Source organism: Neofelis nebulosa, chromosome 5 (genome assembly GCF_028018385.1).
Source record: "Neofelis nebulosa isolate mNeoNeb1 chromosome 5, mNeoNeb1.pri, whole genome shotgun sequence".
Taxonomy (NCBI): Eukaryota; Metazoa; Chordata; class Mammalia; order Carnivora; family Felidae; genus Neofelis; species Neofelis nebulosa.
In genome coordinates, this window is record NC_080786.1 from 3,550,298 (window position 1) to 3,568,731 (window position 18,434).

An 18,434-nucleotide genomic window follows, 5' to 3' on the forward strand; every position below is an offset into this window, starting at 1 on the left:
TGTGTTACCAGGGTTCATGTGGGCAGTTCCTTGTATTGTTATCTATAGCCATCCCAATAAGCATATATATTTAAACATATTTTTATTTATTTAATTCCAGTAGAATTAAATACAACGTTCTATTTCTTCCAGGTGTATAATATAGTGATCCAGTCACTTTATGCATTGCCCAACATATAGGAATCTGTTGCCTTTCTATACACTAATAATAAAGTTGCAGAAAGAGAAATTAAGGAAATAATCCCATTTACAATGGCACCAAAAATAATAAAATAGCTAGAAATAAACTTAACCAAGGAGGTGAAAGACCTGTACTTCAAAAACTATAAAACATTAATGAAAGACACTGAAGATGATCCAAACCAATGAAAGCTATCCTATGCTCATGGATTGGTGTGTTAAGTATTGTTAAAATGTCCATACTACACAAAGTAACCTCCAGATTTAATACAATTCATATCAAAATACCAGCAGCATTTTTCACAAAACTAATAATAATCCTAAATAATCCTAAAATTTGTGTGGAACCACGAAAAGCCCGAATACCCAAAGCAACCTGGAAAAAGAACAAAACTGGAGGTATCACAATCCCAGATTTTCAAGATATACTACAGACTTGTAGTAATCAAAACTGCATGGTACTGACACAAAAATAGATCAATAGAACAGAATAGAGAGCCCATAAATAAACCTATAATTATATGCTCAATTAATCTACCACAAAGAAGGAAAAAAATATACAACGGAAAAAGACAGCCTATTCAACAAATAGGTGCCGGCAAAACTCGATAGTTACATGAAAAAAAAAATGAAAGTGGACCACCTTCTTGCAACGTACACAAGAATAAACTCAAAGTGGATTAAAGACCTGCATGTGAAACCCAAAACAATGAAATTCCCACAAGGAAACATAGGGAGTAATCACTTTGACATCAGCCATGGAAACACTTTTCTAGATATGTCTCCTTTGGCAAAGGAAACAAAAGCAAAATCAAACTATTGAGGCTATACCAAAGTGAAAAACTTTTGCACGGTGAAGGAAACTATCAACAAAACAAAAAAGACAACCCACCAAATGAGAGAAGATATTTGCAAATAACATATCTGGTAAGGGCTTAGTATTCAAAACATATGAAGAACTTACACAACTCAACACGAAAGAAATCCCTCAAATAATCCAATTAAAATGGGCAGAAGACATGAACCGACATTTTTCAAAGAAGACATACAGATGGCCAACAGACACATGAAAAGATGCTAAACATCAGTACTCACCAGGGAAATGCAAATGCAAATGCAAATCAAAGCCAATAAACATCTTTATCCTTATTCTTACAAGGAGATTCTTTCAGTTATCCTGATAAAAAGCTTCCTTTTCATAACCTCTGAATTTCCTTTTCTCACTGACTTCCAGTATGATAGATCTCCAGTATGTAGGGATCCCCAGTTCATTGACCCTCCTGTTTGTGTTTTGTTTTGTTTTATAAGTCCACTTGTCTTAGTTTGCTAGGGCTGTTATAACAAAGTAGTTTGAACAACAGAAATCTACCTTCTCATAGTTCTGGAAACTAGAATTCTGAGATCATGGTGTTAGCAGGGTGGCTTTTCTTTCTGAGGCCTGTATAGATAACTATCTTCCTGTGTCTTCGAGTGGTTTTGTTCTGTATGCGTCTGTGTCCAAATGTCCTCTTCTTTTTTTTTTTTTTTTTTTTTTTTTTTTAATTTTTTTTTCAACGTTTTTTATTTATTTTTGGGACAGAGAGAGACTGAGCATGAACGGGGGAGGGGCAGAGAGAGAGGGAGACACAGAATCGGAAACAGGCTCCAGGCTCCGAGCCATCAGCCCAGAGCCTGACGCGGGGCTCGAACTCACAGACCGCGAGATCGTGACCTGGCTGAAGTCGGACGCTTAACCGACTGCGCCACCCAGGCGCCCCCAAATGTCCTCTTCTTAAGAGGACACCAGTCATGTTGGATTCGGGCCAATCCTAAACGACATCATTTTTTTAAGTGTATTTATTTTTGAGAGGGTGGGGGGAGGGGCAGAGAGACAGGGAGAGAGGGAATCCCAAGCAGTCTCTGTGCTGTCAGCACAGACAATGGGGCTTGAACTCATGAACCGTGAGATCATCACCTGAGCTGAAATCAAGAGTCGGACACTTAGCTGACTAAGCCACCCAGGCGCCATGATAGTGACATCATTCTAACCTAAGCAGCTCTTTAAAGACCTTGTCCACACCTACAGTCACATTCTGTGGTCCTGGGGGTTAGGCTTCCAACGCATGAATTTGGTGGTGAAGGGGATAAAAAATCAGCCCATAACACTACCAAGCCTTTCCCCAACAATTACGCAACATTTGGTCTCTCACGTCACCATTTTTCCTCCAGTTTCTGCACAGGTGTGCGCCACTTCCTTGCTCTCATCATGAGCTGGAAAAATTCTAACGCTGTAGGAATCCAGCTTTCCACCTCTGGCTGGACTTGGAGAAAATTTTGACAAAAACATAAGTTGCTACCTTGATGAATGATCAGACTAGGATTCTTGCAGCTTTCTCCCATAGCACTTACCCGCTTGCTATATTCTACACCTTCTGTTTACAGCTGAAGCTAATAGTTTTGTGCTCTGGATCCTAAACCCTCACGTGCTCCCGACGATCTCATTCTTATTTATGAATTTGATCCAACATTTCCCCTCAAGTCCCCCTTTTCATCAGGGATTTCAGTGTAAACGTGCTTAAGCTCACTGTATGTTAAAAATATGTGTCAGCGTTCAACAAACACGTATTTAGCACTGCTCCAGACACTCTTTCTGGCATGACAGTGCACCAGCGTGTAAGGCATAGTCACCCTATCAAATAATTTATATTCCAGTAGGAGGAAACAGTTAATTTTTTAAGGAAGTTACATACACCAAAATGTACAACAAAGCCTTGGTTAGTGCTAGAGAGGAAAAGAAATGTGGATAAGGACAGAGATGGCAAAGGTTCACTATTAGAAAGGTTAGTAAGAGGGGTGCCTGGGTAGCTCAGTCGGTTAAATGTCTGACTTCAGCTCCAGTCGTGATCTCATGGTTCATGGGTTCAAGCCCCATGCTGGGCTCTGTGCTGACAGCTCAGAGCCTGGAGCCAGCTTTGGATTCTGTCTCCCCCTCTCTCTCTCTGTCTGTCCCCTGCTCACTCTGTCTCTCTCACTCTCAAAAATTCATAACCATGAAAAAAAAAAGTTTACAGGAAGGATGGTTAGAAATGGTCTCTAAGGAGGTCACTTTTTAGGAGAGATGTGACGTGGTTGAAGGAATGAGACCGGTAAAACACACAACTATTCCAGATAAAGGAAACAGGAAGTGTAATGTCCATCAGGGAATACGCTTGGGATGGTTGAGGCACAGTAAGCTATGAAATTGAATGTGAGAAAACGACGCCAGACATAACGAAGGGTTGGATAATATAGGGAATTACCGGCCATGGTAATGATTCTAGATTTGGTTCCATGCGGGATGGCAGCCATGAAAGTTTTGAGCGAGTCAGATGAATGGCATAATTTATGTCCTCAACATATTCCTGGATTGCTCTGTGGAGAAGAGACAGAGAAAGACAAAGGATTGGTGGGGGTCAGTTTCGTGTCATCGCCCCAGTTCTTACGAACAAAGGAGGTGGCCTCGACTGTTCATAGTGGTGGGGCAGTGACGAGAGGTCGGAGTCAGGACCTATGTGGAAGGCACAGTCCATGCAAAGATCCAGAGTGGGGCTGTCAATAAGGGGATTGTTGTTATAAATATCAAATGCCACTCCAAGGCAGTAACTGCTTAAACTTTGTGTTGTTGGGCCCTAGCAAGATCACATAGTAGTCAGGTGTGGTGCTTGTGATACAGTTGTATCAGTTTGTGATAGATTGGGGGAAACAATGAGAAAAGAAAAAAGTTTCATCTCAGAGAGTTAAATAAGCACTCGTACGGATGCTATTGAACTCTAAGGGCCTTTGTGTGATCTTTTGGGATGAAACAGAGATTGAAAAAAGAAAAGAAGCAAGGACTGAGTCTCGAGGTCCTCCAAGTTTTAGAGGTCTGGTTGAGGAGGGGGGGCCAGCTAGACATTGGAAAGGAATGGCTTGTGAAGTAGGATAATGAAGAGAAGCCAAACAAAGAAAATGTTTCAAGGAGAGAAGGTGGGATCGTTCCTGTGGAACCCAGTTGAGGGACCGAGTAAAATAAAGACGACCTTCAGATACGTGTGTCTGTATATCCGTATCCCTGTCTGTATCCACACCTACATCTATATCTTCCACACGTATCTCTACCTCTCATGGCGTTTCCACCTTCATCAGCAGAGGTGATGTTTACTCTCACTTACATAATGGCGGTCATCTCTTAATTGCTCTCTTTTCTTTCATGATCTTGCTATCTCTTATCCCTTGCCTCCTTCGCCACAGGGAAGCTAGAACGTCTTTTCTAAAGTCCAGTATCAATCCATCTTTAACCCCTTTTTTTAAAAAAAATATTTATTTAATTTGAGAGAGAGAGAGAGAGAGAGAGAGGGAGAGAGAGGGAGGGAGGGAGAGAGAACATGAGTAGGGGAGGGGCACCTGGGTCTGACAAACTGGGAGGGAGATCATGACCTGAGCTGAAATCAAGAGTCGGACACCTAACTGGCTGAGCCACCCAGATGTCCCATCCCCTTTAACCTTTCTAAAACCACTCTGTATCTATTTGTCTAATACAAACGCTATGCTTCACAGCTTGCAAACATAGGCTTTTATGGTCGTCACATTCTTCTCTTTCCAGTTCTAACGCTGGACCAGAACGTATGATGGTGAGTCCCACAGCTGGGATTTCCATGCAGCAGCCACAGCCCCGCCCACGGTAATAAGGCGGCATCACCCCCAGAGGTGGTAATCCACATTGCCTATGACCAAATGCAGGGCATGGAAAAATGGCTCTGCAGGACCCAAGAAGTTTCCGCACCTACATTTGTTTTCTCTCCTAGGCCCCAACCAAGTTCATTCCCTGGTGGTCTTCTCCTTGTGAGCTACCCCCATTCCCCACAAATTCCTCTCCAGATGCCCCCACTAAGGAAGACCGAGTTGGCTCCTGTTTTGCTCTATTTCAGGTTATTATTTTTTTATGTTCTATTTCCTTTCCCTCTGTAATATCATAATCTGGCTGTACTTGGCTCATTTCACACTTGTACTTACTGTAATGAAAATAGACGTTACACAGTCTCGGAATCCCCATAATACTTTGGGGATCTGTTATGTGCTCCCCTAAACTTACTGGCTATGTGGCTTAGAGGTCTACCAAAGTAAATCCATTTCATCATTTAGTATAATAGATTTCCTTTTTGATAATTATCACTCAACATCAAGAAGGAGAAATATCAGATCTTTCATGGAAAATGTTGATTGTAACCTCAGCCCATTATCTGGCTTAAAGCTAGTGCCAAATTAAAATTATTCTTTAAGTAATTGTGCTTAATTTTCCCCCATTTAAGCCAAAAACCATTGCAGGGTTTAATTTGGTGTGAATAATGGCTTGAAAATTAACTTTTCTTTTTCAAAATGGTAAACCAGATTTCCCAATCTCATTTAATAAACACAGCATCTTTTACCAATGAATTGAAATGTCACCTTCAATTTATTAAAAATGTTAAAGCCATCTGAGCTTTTTTGGGGGTATTAGTATTCTGCTCACTTGATATATTTTACCAGCAACATTCTGGGACAATGCATTTCTCATCTCTTGAGCTTAATATCTGATATAATAAGTTAATCTTTGGCTTCTTTTTTATTAAAATATATGAATCTTATAACTTTCTTCACATTTTTACTTTGAATATTATAAGGTACCAGACGATATATCCATGGTATGAAAGTTAATATGATGAATTTTCCTCTTTGTTCCATATATGTAGAGAAGATATTAATGTGTTTTTTTTTTAACTTATAACACATTTAGGTATGCTTTCTAAAATCCTTTATTTTACAATATTTTAATTTCACTAGTTTAACTTAATTTTTTAAAGTTAGTTTAATTTAAAATGTTTACATTTTATTTAAAATATTTGTATTTTATCATTTTGTATATTTGATGGCAAAATGTAAGATTTTAATATAACCACATCACATATCTTTATATATATTTCCTTTGTTTTTCAGTTGACTATCTTAAACATTCACAACATTTTTTGTGGGTTTTCTTATTTTCCCTTTTGTTGTAACATTTACACTTCTAATTTACTTTTCTTCAGTGAGAGTGGGAAATCTTGTCTTTATTTCTGAATTTAGTGGGGACTTTTCTACATTTTAATGATTATATATGAAAGTGGTAAATATTTTAAAACATATAAAAGAAATATTTGATTCCTATTATAATATACACATTTATGTACACAAGTATGTGTGTGTATATTCAATTATGCAAAAAATCTTCTTTTTTTACATTTGTTGGAATGACTTTATTTTCTTTGTTATTTATTAGAAGAATTACATTGATCGATTTCTTAATGTCTGTCTTTCTAAGCATTCTTGAAATACTTTGTATGTTCTCATGGTACATTCTACTTTAATATTTTGCATTCCATTTACCGCTCTCTCTTTTTTTTATTTTTAAATGTATATTTAGAATGCGTTCTTCCTTTTTATTTGAGCAAACATCCAAGTCATACTCTTAACCTTTCTCAAAGAACTCCTTCTAAACTATTGTTATGGAGAATTTTATGATTCCCTATTAATCAATAGGACAAAGCATTCAAACGTTCCTTAGAGAATTAATTCGTGAGTTGACTGTAATTTTGTTCTTTTTGAAGGCTCACTGAAGGTAATTGAAGGAAAAACAAATCCAAGGTAGATGTATTATCTATCCCTGTTGGTCCTTTATGTTTAAGCCTTGTATTAAAATAGGTTATTAGAAACCAGCAGGCATTAACCATATTCTCCTGGCTTCCTGAGGATTGGCATTCAGTCACCATTTTGGTATAAGTAATATCCAGTTGACATGAATTCTTTTAGATATCAATAATAACAGTTGACAATAAGGCACAGCCTTTTGGAGAATAAATATGCACCATCTGAAAATGCAACTGAAAGCATTTTACATTTTATTAAAAACTGTGGAAGTACCCACATGTCATATTTTACAGCACTTAGCATGATGAAACATTTTTATTCTCCAGATAAGCTTGAGATTCCTTAAAGCTAAATCGGTATTCTTTATTTGTCAGATACTCAGGATCTGTATTCAACGTCAAGTTCAGTAACCAAATTCTTCCGTGTGGTTGCTGATGTCTATTTCACAACTTTACTCTGCTTTAATATTTAGTTAATTATATAATCTGTTTCAATTAACTTTTGAAAGCTAATGAAAATATCCCCAGGGGTATAAATTGGCAGTGTAGTTGTGGTATAGACGTGGCAGTGTAGATTCCTACCCACTAACTGAATTCCAAATACTCAGAAAACAGTCATCATGTATATATATATACATATGTATACACATACATATACATATATATATTATTAAGATATACATATATACATATATACACATATATATACATATATATATTATTAAGATATATGCAATATATACATATATACACATATATATATATACATATATATATTATTAAAAACTATGTTATTTATAATGTTTGAAATATTATGGGAGAGTTGGCAATAAACTGAGATTTAGGTCTTGCTTTCAAGGGGCCTCAGATGACAATATGATAAATGTAATTAGATGTCAAGTTACGTGATATAATCTCTAAGTACAGAAATATTTTGAAGGTCTGGGCTTGTCAGGGAAACTTCCACAGGGCAGGGAAGAATTCAGTTTGGCCACGAAGAAAATAAAATCGAATTCAGATAGGTGGAAGATATTCTTCGTAGCTGAAACCACTTAAGGAAAACAGTCTATGTGCTGTTTGTTTGACAGTGTGGACACGAAGGTGAATATATCTGAGTGAATTTCTAGTGATCTGAGGAACTGAGCCTTCCTCCTACGGCCGCCTCTGACAGACCATACTCTGCTATTCTAGTTCAAATAATGACTTTTTGGGTGTTGTTGGGTTTTTTTTGTAAGATTATTGTGTGCATCAAAGATCTTCCTCAGGCCATCTGCACATACTGCAGGACTCAAAGTTCAAACTAACTTTGGTTTTAGTTTCACCTTAAAAAACAAACTTGGGGGTTAATTCTCCGAAGACTGGATCCTTCAGGTAATAATTTCCTCCTGCCAAATTTTAGCACTCAATGGAAAAATGAGTTTTCTGTGCTGTTTCTGTGAGCATCCGTATCGGGTATGAGGTCCTGGGAAGCTCTAGAAATTTCATCTAGAAGAGGGCATGGCACAAAGAAGTAGAGGGAGCCAATATCAGCTAGACTTGAAATGGCTCCCAGTCGAGCTTCTGACTGCATTCCGTGTTGCTTATGATGGCACTTTTAGGCTTTCATGTAATATTTGTCCTTCCCCTATTGTCCCATTCTCCATGACAGATACCAAACAAGATAGGATCATTTGGAAGAAAGAATAAGTCTTTTGTTTCATAACCAAACATTAATCTGCAAATTACAGCATTTGTTTTCTGTGTTGGCTCCATAAGGAATACCCTAATGGACTCATAATAGACCATCATTATCACATCAGCGAAAAGTAAGGTGCCTTCAGTAGGATAAACTATTATATTACAATTAAGTGAGTCCAGTGGACTCATTGGTACTTTCCCAAAATTATACCCAAATGCTTGATTATGAAAATCATTGAGAGGAGGGCCATAATTAAAATACCTCTCTGTCTCTAGCAAGGAGAAACATTTTTTTACAAAAAGCAATATGGTTTTCATATATAAACTTTTCTTTTTGTGATTCAAAAAGTATTCTCTTCTCAGGTGGGGAACAAACAATTTCGAGCACTTACCATGCATCAAGCATTTATAGACTGAAACTGCAAATAAGACTAGAAACAAAGTACTTTTCGTAAAGGAGAGGTACTCCCAAGGGTGGCAGGTAAATGAACATTTACTGCTCCTTTGGGCATCCAGTTAGATAAGGAGGTGCAGGGTCCTGACAGATCCCACAGAACCTACAGAGGTTAGGAGATGTAGCTTTGAGAAGACATTCTAGAAAGAGCAGCGACTGAACTTTGTATATGAGGATGTGCAAGGATGTAATCAGGCAAAAACACATATGGTGATACAGTTTGCCGGTCAAGAGAGTGGACCCCAATGTCTTTCGGGCAGAGGAAGTGAGCGTTTCAAAGTTACGTGGGAAGGATGTGCCACAATAGGGTAGTAACAAGTACTCCGGGTGGTAAGTGAAGAGTGTCTCTGACATCTGGGCCAAGAGGCCCTGGAAAAACCAGACGCGAGTGTGTGAAGACAAGGGTCCAGGCCAAGGAGGGAAACTACTCTGTGATCAATGGAGCTCACTGAAGGATTTTAAGCAGAAGAATGGCAAAATCAGATTTCTGTTCGGAAAAGCAGAGTCACCGTCCCTTTTTGAGCAGAATCTTTCCTCCCTAATCTTTCAGGAAGTGGTGATTGACTCTCTAATTGCAATGAATCTCCCCGTAAGAGTGTTAGATTCTTTCCTACTGGTTCAAAACAATCTCATGGATATTCTGGCCTGATTTTTCTTAAACACGGCCGTGAATTCAGCTACGTTGCTGTGCTCTTATGCCTTCAACCTCAGGACTCTTGCTGTGTTTTCTGTGAGATCTATGAAAACCGCAGGACTTGCAACAGAAAGAAGAGTATTTCCAAACCTGAAATAAAATGCTCACTGGACTTTTAAACCGAGGACTTTAAAACGGAATTGCCAAATTGCCTAGCACTCAAGATTAAAAGGAAAATACCCAGCCACTTCTTTCAAAATCTGTGAAGTGGCACATTTAATCAGACTTGTCTAGTACCTGGGCTTTTGAGAAGGTGTATTTCAGGCTCATACTTACTGATTCGACAATTTACAGATCACCTTTCGATAAAATACGAGGAGGCTGTGTTCTGCGGCCCTTGCTTGCTCTGTGTGTCCTTCGCATCAAATAGTTCAAGTTGCTTATATAATGAGATGGCGCAGAGATTCTGTGATGCCGTATGATTTTACAGCGAAAGTAAAAATAAGCCTCCAGCAGGATCGTTCTTTTTCATCCCATTTTGCCAGCTATGCCAATTATGTTTCTAGAATACACAATGTGAGTATGGGTTTTCTTGGTCAGAGTTAATAATGTCCTTCCCAGACACAGTTACCGGGCATGTGTTGGTTTGTTGTTGTTGTTGTTGTTGTTGTTGTTGTTGTTGTTTTCTCTACTGAATCCTATATTCATGGAGCAGCATCTTCTGGACCCATCCCTTTCCATTTTAAACTCTCCTCAGTTGCTTTGATTACAACATCATTACAATTACACTTAAGAATAATTCCCCCCCCCCCCCCGATGAGGAGGAGAGGATGGTCTTGTGCTGTGGGATTCAAAGTGTTTGAGATGGGGGCTCTAATGTTTTGCTTCCATTTTCTCCGTTATAGACAGAAATCAGCCTTTAAAACTCTAACATGTCTCAAAGTTAGCATCCGAAGTTGCTAGAGTCTACGTTATGTATTGTCTGCTCTAGACCCTTTATACGTATCAACCTCCCCGATCCTTCCGGTGACACTGTGAGGTGCCATGACCAACACCTGCTGTTCTAAACCAGAAGACAAACCTACGGTCATTTTCTTTCTCTGAGATGTGGCATCTGTTGAAATGGTATATAAATTCACATTTGCACTACTGATGCGAGGTGGCAATGTTGGTTATGTGATCTTCATTTTACTGAGAAGCAATCTGAGATCATTCCCGTTGTATGGGTAAGAAACCCCACATTCACCGTCAACACGATCATGATGCCGTCTGAGGGTTCCGCATCTGCCTGCCAAATCCCATTACTTGCCCTATGAAGGTGGGTCATATTGAAAGCAAACAACTATGAAATAGCACTGCGCATGTCACTATGTGACCCCTGCTAAATCCATATCTACTGCCAGATGTGCAATAAGATTTAAAAGCTAAATAATTAGAAATGAATGTGCTTTCTACTTCTCTAAACTTCTCCCCAAAAGTAAATTACTCAAGTCTCCCCATCGAATCTTTGTTTCACATACAACAGTCCCTGTGTTCCTAGATCTAAAAAAATTAGACTCTTTATTTTTCCCTTCTGTTGTCTGAAACAAATTCATTCTTTCAATGCTTGTTCCTTGAATCCTTGGCCCTGGGTGCCTGGTGTTTTCTAGCTACCGGGGGAAGGAGGTACACCAATGAAAACAATTAGACAAACACCCTTTTCCTCACTTCCCTAAAAGGGAAGGAGGTGAATGACAATTAGCAAATAAGTAAGACACACAACAGATCATGCAGTGGTAAGTGTTAAGGAGAAAAATAAAAAAATAAGGAAGAAAATGAGGAGAATAATGGAGGGTGTCATTTGAAATCTGTTGATCAGTTTACATACCATCGGGGAGGTGACTTTGAGCAAAGACCCGAAGAAAATGAAGGATAGAGATACAGAAGTAGCTGGCAAAGAGCACTTGGGTAGTCTGGTGTGGCTACAGCAGAATGATCGAGGGCAAGAGTAAGGGTGGCTTAAATGGGAACCTACTGGAAGGTTTAGAGCACAGGAGTGACAGGACTTCAATTTGAAATGATCGTTCTGACTGTGAGTTGAGAACATACTGTAAAGGGACAAGAAGGACAATCTTTCAGATGGGGCTGCTGCAAACTCCAAGTGAGAGATGATGATCATCTCCAAGATGGAGAGATGACAAGGGTTAATTCTGGATCTACTTTGTGCAGAGAACAAGCATTATTATTATTATATGGGTAGTATATGGTACATTAGAGAACCAGAAAAATAAGGATGATATTAAATGTTGGGCATTAGCAGGTAAACGAGAAAAATAATAGAAAAACATGTGTATAAAGGAATAACAGAAATTACCTTTGGAAAATAAGTAAAAGATTTTTTTTTTAATTTTTTTTAACGTTTATTTATTCTTGAGACAGAGAGAGACACAGCATGAACGGGGAAGGGGCAGAGACAGAGGGAAACACAGAATCGGAAGCAGGCTCCAGGCTCTGAGCCATCAGCCCAGAGCCCGACGCGGGGCTCGAACTCGCAGACCGCGAGATCGTGACCTGAGCCGAAGTCGGACGCTTAACCGACTGAGCCACCCAGGCGCCCCAGTAAATGAATTTTTGATGAATAAATGAACCATCTGGATTCAGGTTCAGACAGAACAGCCTAGAAAGGCAAATGGTTTTCTACAAGATAACATAAAAGTCACACGTTGATGAAGACGAGTACTATCTAGTTTTATATTCATGACAGCAGAGACTTCTAAGGCTAATTAGAAAATTATTTCAGGGGCGCCTGGGTGGCTCAATCGGTTAAGCGGCCGACTTCGGCTCAGGTCACGGGTCACGATCTCGCGGTCCGTGAGTTTGAGCCCCTCGTGGGGCTCTGTGCTGACAGCTCAGAGCCTGGAGCCTGTTTCGGATTCTCTGTCTCCCTCTCTCTCTGTCCCTCCCCTGTTCATGCTCTGTCGCTCTCTGTCTCAAAAATAAATAAACGTTAAAAAAAATTAAAAAAAAAAAGAAAATTATTTCGGGTGCTTTTTTTTTAGTCCTATTTGCCAGTATACACTCTTCATCCACCAATATTTAGGATTTTTTCCTTTTTTTTTTTTTTTTTAAATTCAGCATGTGTTACCAAGTAGAAGAGTTGTGGTCTCATTTTTCAACAGGGCAACCTGCACATGTAATTTTAAACTGATTGGACCTAAGGCAAGAAGTTAACTTGGTTTGAAGGTCTTTCTTTCCCAGAGTGATAGCTCAGTGCATATATAAAACCTCTTATTTAATTCTTGGAAATTTCACAAGGCATGAATAGAATTAAATCAATTCGGATATAGGAATATACTTGGAAATTACAAAATTGGGTCATACTACACACAAAATGACCTAAGCATGAGATCAGCATTTAATACTTTGTGCACACACACACACACACACACACACACACAGAGTATAGAACTATTTATTTGTGGGACACCTGGATGGCTCTGTCGGTAAAGTGGCTGACTCTTGATTTCGGCTCAGGTCATGATCTCAAGGTTTGTGAGATTGAGCCCCATGTCAAGTTCTGCGCTGACAGTATGGAGCCTGCTTGGGATTCTCTCTCTCTCTTTGCCCCTCCCCTGCTTGTTCTCTCTCTCTCTCTCTCAAAATAAATTTAAAAAATTATTTAAAGAGAATTATCTATGTGCAGTAAAATGCCCTGTGTCTTTTCTGAAGTCACGTTGTCAATTACAGGTTTAATAGATAGTGCAGGTTTTCAGCTTCCTCTGGTATAGTTGGAAATCAAAGCTAAATAAAAGGACTTTTCCAAGGCCACCCATTTAAGTGTGCTGCTGAGGAAAGACTTGAACCCCAAAGTTTTAGAGGCTAATTTTTTCCTACCGTCACATCTCCAGACATCGCCCCGATGTATTAATTATATAACCTCTAATTCTTTTTGTTAACACTCTCGTGGATTTGTTCCTCTCCTTTCTTAGCTCAGATATTTAAAACCTAGCTGGAAGCTCTTCATTGTGTTGGTTTTGTCTGGTCCAGTGGCCACGCTTGACCAGCGGATTTTCATTCAGGATTGGAGGCTTATGGTGGATAAGCACTCGGATTTTTATTGTCCTGAAGGTATTTTTGCCATTACCTGCTATCAACCCCTCATAGGCTAACACTTCACAGTCAGATTAAAATCTGCAGCATTTAGGGGCACCTGGGTGGCTCAGTGGGTTAAGCGTCCGACTTCAGCTCAGGTCATGATCTCACGGTCCCTGAGTTCGAGCCCCGTGTGGGGCTCTGTGCTGACAGCTCAGAGCCTGGAGCCTGCTTCGGATTCTGTGTCTCCCTCTCTCTCTGTCCCTCCCCTGCTCACTCTCTGTCTCAAAAATAAATAAAAACATAAAAAAAAATTTAAAAATCTGCAGCATTTAGTTTATTTTGACAGTCTTCATTGTAAATCATCAGGGCCACGTAGGTTACGCAAATGATTATAAAGAAGCTGCAATTCTGTATTCGCCATATCTTAGAATCCTTAAATGCTGTCTAACTCATGTTGACAGACCAAAAAAAAAATTTCCTGATGGCTTCATCGGCTAGGTCTCTTTAGCTTCATGATTGAATGTCCTGTGGTCTCCTTTTAATTTCCTTTTTCTTTGGTTATTCATGGGGAAAGGCCAAAATGCTATGAAAATATGCCATTGGGACTGTAATCGGTTCAGCTTTTTTTCCCATGCTCCGACAAGCCTTATGGGAGCAGACCCTCAGCTCACTGATTATAGAGATGTGATCCACATGCAGTGACTCACCAAGATTTTCAAAAACGCAATAGATTTGTTCGTACAATAAGCCTTTCATCTTATTAATAAACTTATGTGTCTTTGGTTACCGGGACTGTTCGAGAAGTAAGTGGGAGTGCTCAGCGTGGAGGAATCATTCATGAAAATGAACCACGCACTGCACTGGGGAAGGGGCGTCATAGCGATGTACCCTGGAATAGGTTGGGGTTTTAACGCTCAGCATTATTGAGAGGGAGTATCGAGCCACGGCGGACCACTCAGGCAGGGTTCTACCCTTGGGTAATGAACACAGAATTCTCTTCTTTTCCTTTCTTTCCTGAAATTTGTCACTGAGGTATTTTTAGCTCCGCAGGAGTAAGCGTCTCTGAGTGAGTGCCTCACACTCTATACTGTGGAAAATTCTATTTATTATTGATTCCGCTATGCATATTCTATGGAATATAAAACACTCTAAATTCTCTACTGGTGCCTTTGGCACAGTGGCGAAGAGAACTTTTTGAAAGGAAAACATTGCCTCATCTATAATAAATTAATAACAACTCAATATGTGGTTTTTAAAAGTAACTAAATACATTCCAGCTATTTTCGAAGGGATTTTAGGCTATATGCAAATACACAGCTCTAAAAATTTCAATTTGGGGATTAGCATTTTGATGCTTTCTCTCCCTTAGGTTATGCTTGCCCTACCTAAAGTGTTTGCAGTCTTTCTGGAATTTTGTATATGAACAGATAGGAAATAATTAACTCTCATTTGTCAAGTGTTTTAGAATTTACAATTTGGTGTTTTGTTGTTTATAGCCTTTTTCTCTTGCTAACTATGGAGAACAATCACAGGATGAGTTATTATTAGTCTGTGTTCCAGATGAAAAAATGGGATCTTTGGAAAGCTGTGGGTCTGGTCATGGAATGTGCTGGTTCACCCAGACTTGAAGTCCTCATTTATGTCCTAGCCCCCTCGAGATTTTTTTTTTTTTTTTTTGGCTCTAACTTTCCTCTTCCTAGTGCCTCCTGGCACAATCTCTTTAGATAGATACTTCATTCGGCCCATCTGTTTCTTCAACTCGCCTTCTGAAACTTTGCTGTTGGACTATTTCTGTGTCTCCTATTTGCACTTAGCTTCTGGAACCGCATCCCAAGTCTTTGGTCCTCAAAGTGAGTTAGACAGAAAAGCAGACACAAAGCAAGTAAAGAAAAAGTGTAGCTCTCGGTTTCCATAAGGTCTGTTCATCCTCAGAGTTAGAAAGACAAGATGGAGCCATGGTTCCCGGGCCTGGATCTGCTGGGCAAGATGGGGTTCCAAAGCCTTGGGTTGCTGTCACTTTTTTGGCATCTGCCGGAGAGTCTTACCATTTGCAAGTCATATTAGCCGCTCTGGTTCTCATTCTCCTGATAGAAAATGTTGATAACAATCCCTCATTTTCTGACAAAGCTATTATGAGGAGCAAATGGTCTGTGAAAGTGAGTATTTTTTTTTCTTTGCTTTGTAAAGCTCTATGTAAGGATATATCGGCTCCTATAATTATCATTACCATAGACCTCCTCAGAGCAATCAGTGACAACGGCTTACTGCTAATAATAATTTTTAAAAAATGAAGCCACAACAAATATTATGCTCTCTCTGTGAAGGTATGAACCTCCAACAAGAAACTTACATATGGAACATTTAAGGTGTCTCTATTTTCTTTAAAATGATTTCAGTTCAAATCTGCCCCTCCTCCCTCCAGATGGGTAGGATATACAAAAGGGCAAAGCCTTGAGACATGCGTAAATATTAGAGTGGTCTCTCTCATGATTGATCTATCTGGGTTTACAGCACTCAAGTACCTTCTGTCCCACCACTGTGATATAGGTCAGAGGGCCATACTGTCTCCCTGTCAGGCTTGAGGGACAAGATTCTGTGAGATACCTGAAAATCTAAGCATCTTGGACCTCATTGTCCTAGACCCACCAGGCAGTTAACCCCAACAGGTCTTAACATCTCCCAGTGGGTGCCCAGGTCCATTGATCTCTACGATTTCCCAACTTTTTACCAGAACTAACACCCTCTTCCTCCCCAGGCTTCTAAAAGATACCACCCTAAATTCTCTCCCTTAGAACTCCCACATCTCTTTAAGTATTCCATCCTTTTGAATCAGGTTCCATTTTGTTCTGTGATGGACACTGAGGAAAGGAAATAAAAAGGTTCTGACTACCTTCTCATAATGGTGGAAGAGAAAAATTATAGAGAAAATGAAAACAAACTAATAGGGCAGTAACTACATGTGTCATAAACGATTCAGGTAGAAATAGCTAAAGCACAAAATGAGGTTGTCTTACTGACATCCTGATTTGCAGGAAGGTTCTAACCAAGAAGTTGACTTGATGCTCTTTTACCAGACTTTCCTCAGATTTTCTGGTATGAAAAAGAGGTTTACATCACATGCAGTGATTTCAGCAGTGTGGGTGAAAAACTTCAGCATGGCGGAGAGAGAGAGAGAGAGACAGAAGGGAGGAGGGAGGAAAACACAGAGAAGACCAGATCAATAAACAGGGATAATAGGTTTTGGTTAGTCTTCAGATAAGAGATGTTTGAGGAATGATTTTCTGCGGGAAAAAAAAATTTCTTTCGTAATTGCAATCTCTCACTGAAATAATGAAGATGAAGTGCAAAGAAAAAGTAACGTGCAACCCAGGCAGCAATTCTTAGATATTTTAATTACAGTATTTATATTTTTTCTGATGATGAAAGTGACAAGGAGCCCTTGTAGAAAATATGGAATTTAAGCAAGAAAACCATCATTACTCATAATCTATTGCACACACATGCGTATGTAATAAAAATGGTTTTATCACGTAACTTTACACATATACAATTTGTTCCTGCCTTGGAAATTATTTGAATAGGTCACTTTAATGGTTTTAACATTCCTTTCTATAAACATAGCATAAGCTGTTTAATTACTCTCCTTTTACTGGAGCTTTAAGTTGTTTCCATTTCTTTGATATTACAAATCATATGGAATTAAAAATCCATGTTCATAAATTTTGTGCTCCTTTTAGTCATTTCATTATAAAGATTTTAGGAAATTAAATTATTTAATCAAAGGAATAGATATATTTATTACTCTTTGGTGATAATTTTTTTATAATGGATGAATTTTAAAACTGATCTTAATCATTTCTTCCCAATTGGCCAAAACTTGTTTCATTCATTTATTTAATGATAGAAATCCACTTTATCCTCCAAAGGTAATCTTTATGAAGAACATGGAGACATCTGGAATTAGCCATGACTTACATTTACTCATGTTAGTCTTGTTGCCTGGTTTTACGAGTAAAATGGATAAGGAGGTACGAGGATTACTTCCTCCGACTTGGAATGAAATTCAGTGTTCTCTCACTTGCTACTAATGTGCTGACAGCATCGATCCCCAATCCCGATTCCTCTTGGGAATATGAGTTCCAGCAACAGACCAGCTAGCTTTCTGACACATACCAAATCTCACCGTACGTTGAAGCCTGGTTGATATGTCTTGAAATCCAGTATTTGAAAGTGAGAAACTGAGAGCTTGGATAGTAGACATATAGGTCAGTTTACCCTCCATAGTTCAAGTCCAATGTCATGATTCTCCCCAAAAAGGCACAGGTACTAAGAATCAGCCTGTTAATTCACGTAGGAAGAATTCCTAATAATGCCTCATGTGTGATGTCATCTTGCTGGGGGCCTGGAACATCTTGCTGGGGGCCTGGGTGTATGGGACACCATACAGGAAGTGAAAGAGTCGTTCTTAGCAGGTGGGACTCAACCGTAATAAAACTCAAAAGACTCTAAAAGTAAAGGAAAAGGCCAAAAAATATTCGATCCAAATTTTACTTCATGAACCAGAATCTGAAGCCTTTTTCTTCATGAGATTTATTTCCTGACCATTATATGCTGTCTTGAACCAGAGAAGAAATTGCACCTGCGTGTCGTGGAAGATTCTCAGAAAAGCTTTGACTTGGTTGTCAAAATCATTTCACTTTAGACATATTTTGACTGTCCCCCAGCACTGTGGCCATAAGTTATTTAACCTCAAAGA

The 18,434-nt window shown here is 39.1% G+C and overlaps 1 long non-coding RNA gene across 1 annotated transcript in view; it reads right to left on the bottom strand.

Moving 5' to 3' along the window:
• LOC131511565 (uncharacterized) overlaps positions 1–18,020 on the bottom strand; it is a 79,778-nt gene extending 61,758 nt beyond the window's left edge. Inside the window, exons 1-2 of the long non-coding RNA XR_009261586.1 lie at positions 17,852–18,020; positions 3,459–3,570 (exon numbers count right to left, since the gene is read on the bottom strand). This is a non-coding gene — a long non-coding RNA (uncharacterized LOC131511565). The remainder of the gene's footprint in view (positions 1–3,458; positions 3,571–17,851) is intronic.
• Between the last annotated feature and the right edge of the window lie 414 nt (positions 18,021–18,434).